The sequence below is a fragment of the Pinus tabuliformis genome, chromosome Q (assembly GCF_031772625.1).
Source record: "Pinus tabuliformis cultivar Carrire ecotype Pingquan chromosome Q, CPIR1, whole genome shotgun sequence".
Classification (NCBI taxonomy): Eukaryota; Viridiplantae; Streptophyta; class Pinopsida; order Pinales; family Pinaceae; genus Pinus; species Pinus tabuliformis.
Window position 1 is genome coordinate 978,088,477 of NC_142296.1, and position 6,125 is coordinate 978,094,601.

The window sequence follows — 6,125 nt, forward strand, 5'->3', positions numbered from 1 at the left end:
CAACAGATTACAAGAATTTAGTAAAGTTACTCTGTATCTTGGTGAAAGTAAATTTGGTTTCAGTTTTCAGTTGCTTAGTTTTCAGTAATTCACTAAGTAGTTGCAGTGTTATTTAACATACCACTGTGAACATCCTCATTGGCATAAAGATCATGGTATAGTAACTTTGGTTTCAGTTTTCAGCTGCCTAGTTTTCAGTTATTCACCAAGTAATTGCAGTGTTATTTAACATACCACTATGAACACCCTCATTGGCATAAAGATCATGGTATAGTAAATTTGGTTTCAGTTTTCAGTTGCCTAGTTTTCAGTAATTCACTAAGTAGTTGCAGTGTTATTTAACATACCACTGTGAAGTAAATTTGGTTTCAGTTTTCAGTAATCCACTAAGTAGTTGCAGTGTTATTTAACATACCACTGTGAACACCCTCATTGGCATAAAGATCATGGCATAGTGGGACTTATATGTCTTCATATCAAGGCTTCACCTCTTCATTAGTTGTTATTAGATTATAATTATATATGTCTTCATATCAAGGCTTCACCTCTTCATCAGTTGTTATTAGATTATAATTACAATTATTCTAGGTCTTTGCCCATTTACATTTACATGCCCATACAGAGGGATCACTAACATAATTAATTATAATAGCAACATCAATGGGAGTTAAGTGCTGGGGATTATATTCCCATACAAGAATCAATAACGTAATTAATTACAATTACAATGTCAACGTGGGTTAAGAGTTGGGGAACGGGATATTACAATGTCAATGTGGGTTAAGAGCTGGGGACCGGGATATTACAGTGCTCGCTGAGGAACCAGTCAATCAGGTCTATTGCCTATATATGAAAATGACCTTTTAACTTTATGAAAGATATCCCTACGCCTTAAAATGTTAAGAAATGTATAAATTTACTGTATCTGTTTCGATTGCCCAAAATCTCATGAGAATACCTCGAGTGAACATACATGTCAAACTGCATCTATGAATCTAAGAAAATTGTGCCAAGCTAGAACAACTCACCTACAAATGTCGTGAGGAGACCTCATAAAAGACTACATATTGACATAACAAGGAATCGAAAGGACCTGTGCTTGTAGAATAAAGGTAAAGAAAAAGTATACACGTCTGTAAATGTAATTTTTTTTGGATAACATGTTCATATGCTCTGCCCTGTAATGTATGGTTGTCACATTTGGTGATGCCCAAATAACCAGCGGTCGGTAGCTTTGTCAACTGCACAAAAGATGAACTTCTTGAATCTTCACTATCTTCTTTTTGGCTCTAGATCCAGCAACACTGTGTGGACCATTAACTCTTCTCCAAATTGATGGTGTGCATGTTTCAGATACTCAAACAAAATATCCGCCCAAACTCACTTCAACATTTCCTTTGCTAGTTTTGGCCCTATTTCCCATGTACAAATGAAGAAGATCCCCTACTTCTGGGATCTGCTAGTCTGAAAAAAGCCAAAGCAATAGACACGCCATCAAAGTATTTAAAACACCCACAGGTCAGATTATTTGACATGAATAAAGACAAATAAATTATTTTTTTCCTGAATGTAAACCTGGGGCTGGAGAACAAAATCCTGACAATGATGGGAATTAAGGAAGATACTCTTCCTACCGTTTACTCTTCAGTAGCAAATGGAAGACATGCTGCAAAAAATGGAAAGATGTTTTTGATAATATAAGAAAGAGGGTAGAAGTATGAACAAACAATTCCCTCTCCCTAGTAGGTAGAACTCTCCTCATTCAACCTGACATGTAAGGCATTCCGATTTATCAAAGCTCCAGTGTTCTGGCACCACAGAGAGTGATCAATGAAATAGAAGGCATCCTTCAACAATTCCCGTGATAAGGAACATCCAACGAGAAAAAATTGCACCTTTTAAATTAGAGATCGGTATCAAGCCCCATTTGAGTTGGAGGTGCAGGGATAAGAAAATTGGAGCAAATGAAGAAAGCCCTTTGTGCAAAAGTGTATTGAAGTGGCAAGTTGCAACACTTGCAAAGTCGACAACTCACGTTCAAAAACTCACATTCTCACCCTGTATTCTAGAATTCAATTAAAAAGAAAGTGTATTGGAGGCTATTAGTGGAAGGTGAGAAGCTTTGGATCGGAATCTTAAAAATTAATCTAGGTAACAAAAGCCTAACATCATTAGAAGGCCAATCCACTCTCCCTAAAGGGGCTCATCGATATAACATTATGAGCAGCAAACATTTAGTTGACATTGGACAATCATGTGTTTTGGGGTGTGAACAATGGGAAGAAGATAAAATTATGGGATGATGCATTGACATCAATACAGGGTCTACTCTGAGTTACCTTAGAAATGAAGAAATGTGGTTGAATTTATGCAACAGATTACAAGAATTTAGTAAAGTTACTCTGTATCTTGGTGAAAGTAAATTTGGTTTCAGTTTTCAGTAATTCACTAAGTAGTTGCAGTGTTATTTAACATACCACTGTGAACATCCTCATTGGCATAAAGATCATGGTATAGTAACTTTGGTTTCAGTTTTCAGCTGCCTAGTTTTCAGTAATTCACCAAGTAATTGCAATGTTATTTAACATACCACTGTGAACACCCTCATTGGCATAAAGATCATGGTATAGTAAATTTGGTTTCAGTTTTCAGTTGCCTAGTTTTCAGTAATTCACTAAGTAGTTGCAGTGTTATTTAACATACCACTGTGAAGTAAATTTGGTTTCAGTTTTCAGTAATCCACTAAGTAGTTGCAGTGTTATTTAACATACCACTGTGAACACCCTCAATGGCATAAAGATCATGGCATAGTGGGACTTATATGTCTTCATATCAAGGCTTCACCTCTTCATTAGTTGTTATTAGATTATAATTATATATGTCTTCATATCAAGGCTTCACCTCTTCATCAGTTGTTATTAGATTATAATTACAATTATTCTAGGTCTTTGCCCATTTACATTTACATGCCCATACAGAGGGATCACTAACATAATTAATTATAATAGCAACATCAATGGGAGTTAAGTGTTGGGGATTATATTCCCATACAAGAATCAATAACGTAATTAATTACAATTACAATGTCAACGTGAGTTAAGAGTTGGGGAACGGGATATTACAATGTCAATGTGGGTTAAGAGCTGGGGACTGGGATATTACAGTGCTCACTGAGGAACCAGTCGATCAAGGCTATTGCCTATATATGAAAATGACCTTTTAACTTTATGAAAGATATCCCTACGCCTTAAAATGTTAAGAAATGTATAAATTTACTGTATCTGTTTCGATTGCCCAAAATCTCATGAGAATACCTCGAGTGAACATACATGTCAAACTGCATCTATGAATCTAAGAAAATTGTGCCAAGCTAGAACAACTCACCTACAAATGTCTATTTGAAATCAGTTAAGTGTGTATCATGAACATTGACAAGTTGACTACATCAGTCGTTTGAAGCAAAGACACACATAACTGAAACAATCTCAAGCCTACTATCATGGTTCATTGAAAACAAATTTTAGGTAATTTATCCATTCAAACAATCAATGTCCTGAAAGCCATCCGCATGAATTAAGCTATCGTTACAACCAACTTGTTCTTTTTGCCTGCTGATAGAAACAACAATTTATCATCAACAATATCAGTTGCTTCAATAATTTTCCCCTCGTTGTCTACTCTTTGGTTATTCATGTAGAGACCTCCTTGTCTTAATGAGACGCTTCACTGTTGCTTTAGTTGGCAGCAACCCGACTTTCACAGATAAATCCACCAGAGATGAACTCAACACCTCATTATACGACAACAAGGAGGATGGCACTTCATTTGCAATGGCATCAATAGTTTTCCATTCTAAGTGAGTCTTTGAACCATGAGCCGAAGCCTATGTTGCCCTCAAGGCCTCCAATCCTTCTTCACCATGAACGAAACAATTCACTTCTTCAGCAAGTTTGCTTGGAACAGAATTGGGGACGTACCCAAGGTTTCTCATGCCTTCTTCAAGCTCAGAAAATTTTTCCAGGATCAAGAAAGCAAGCTTTTTCAAAAATACTATCACATTTGCATCAGAGATCCCAATAAAATGTTGGTAAAACTTGTAAGGGGAAAGCATGGAAGCAGAGAGCCAAATCGCCCCATCTTCTGACTTCCCAAACTTGGTCCCATCACTTCTCAAAATAAGTGGAAATGTCAACCCATAAGTCCCTTCTTGCTGAAGAACCTTCCCAATCAATTCAGTCCCTGCAGTTATATTCCCCCACTGATCACTTCCCCAATCTGAACCGAAACATTCTCATTCTTAAATAGGTGAAGAAAATCATAACCATGCAGCAATTGATATGAAAAATCAGTGAAGCTCATCCCCTCCTCTGACTGCAGCCTCTTCTTCACACTCTCCTTGGCAATCACGGTGCCCACTCTTGCATGCTTCCCGATATCTCTGAGAAAATCCAGCAGCTTGAATTATTTCCACCAATCATAATGATTTATCACTATAGCATAAGAATGACGAAATCCTAAATTTCCATCATGGATATCATTCGTCTGCCCTAATATCTGCTATAGTATTATCCTAATACCACGAGAATTCCTACTCATTGTTTCTTCATCTGGTACAAGGTGTTCAGAGCTTTTACCAGAGGGGTCCCCAACCCTACCAGTGGCCCCCCAACTAAAGCTACAGGCACATGGCCACATTTTTTAAACCATGATAATACAATAATACAAAGCAAGTTTCCCAAATGCAAACTCTCTGCAGTTTAATTGAACAGTTTAAGAAGTCGATTGCAAAGGGTAATATGCAAGGCTTAGATCTCTGTTGATTAGGAAAACTGGCCATGCTCAGTTGATGCAAGTCCGAAATAAGTGTCGATATGTACAATGGAATAAATGATGAATAGTGGAGCACTGTGAGGAATCAATGCGATTGTGCAAATAGGTTCTATGTTTTGAGCTCCAAATCAGAACATTGACTGAGTTTAGTTTCATAAACAAAACGTTAACAGAAAACAAATGATTACCTGTCCTTCTGTGGCGCTGGTTACCCTTGTGTGCAGCTGGTTACCTCCGGATGAAAATTTGTGCCTAAACAAAGACAATCCGTGCTTATATAAAGTTCTGGTGGGAAGCAGAACGCTACACAAGATGGCCGCTCTGGTAGGAAGCAGAACGCTACGCGAGCTACGCGGTCATCATGCAGGGAAGAAACAAAGACACGTTTTGTGTGGCGCGGTGGAAAAAAATAGAACGCTACGTGAGACGGCCGCTCTGGTAGGAAGAAGAACGCTACACGAGCTATGCGGCCGTCATGCAGGGAAGAAACAAAGACACGTTTCGTGTGGCGCGGTGGAAAAAAAAACATTTTGAACTAAAAAACCATATTAAATCAACGGCTGAAAACACCCCAATCGTCTAACACAGAATCAATGGCTCAGGATCGCACACGTCACATTTTAGGGATGTCTTTCTCAGAGGGAACGCCTTACTGCGTAATTATGTTTGGATATAAAATTTAAAGTTATAAATTATAAATTTTTTAAATATTTTGAAAAATTGATAAAAAAAAATAAAATTAAAATGATTTTTTTTTCTTTTATTTATTATATTTTCAAAATATGTCTCGATATAAAAATAATCATCAAATAAATACAGATTCCATAAATATTTTGAAAATTTTACCAATAAAAGTGAAGTGAGACGCTCACCTTCATTTTTGTCCATAAATTTTCAAAATATTTATTAACCTACAATTAATTCCAGCCCTATTTTAACATACTATTAGAAATAGCTCTGCTTGTGGCCATAACAGAGGAGATGATTAGATGAATGTAGAGGCAAAAAATACCCCACAGCCACCTGGAATTGAATTGGCTTCAGAAAGTTGTTCGAGTTCCTCTGTAGCCAAAACGATACCGGAATTGGAAACAGCTAAATTGTCATCTAATGAATCCCAAAAAAAAATCTGGAATGAAGTGAGATTTGATCGTCATTTACAACAATACACCCATTATTGTTGTTTATATATATATATATATTATTAGATTTTATTTTTAAATTTATTATTTAATTTATTAAAAAATTTAGTTTGAGTTTTTTTAAATGATTTGTTTTCTTAATTATATAAGTTA

General features: G+C 36.4%; 1 pseudogene; it reads right to left on the reverse strand.

The window, feature by feature from the left end:
- Positions 1 to 3,573: 3,573 nt before the first annotated feature.
- LOC149222744 (tyrosine--tRNA ligase, chloroplastic/mitochondrial pseudogene) lies at positions 3,574 to 4,760 on the reverse strand (annotated as a pseudogene).
- Positions 4,761 to 6,125: the final 1,365 nt, after the last annotated feature.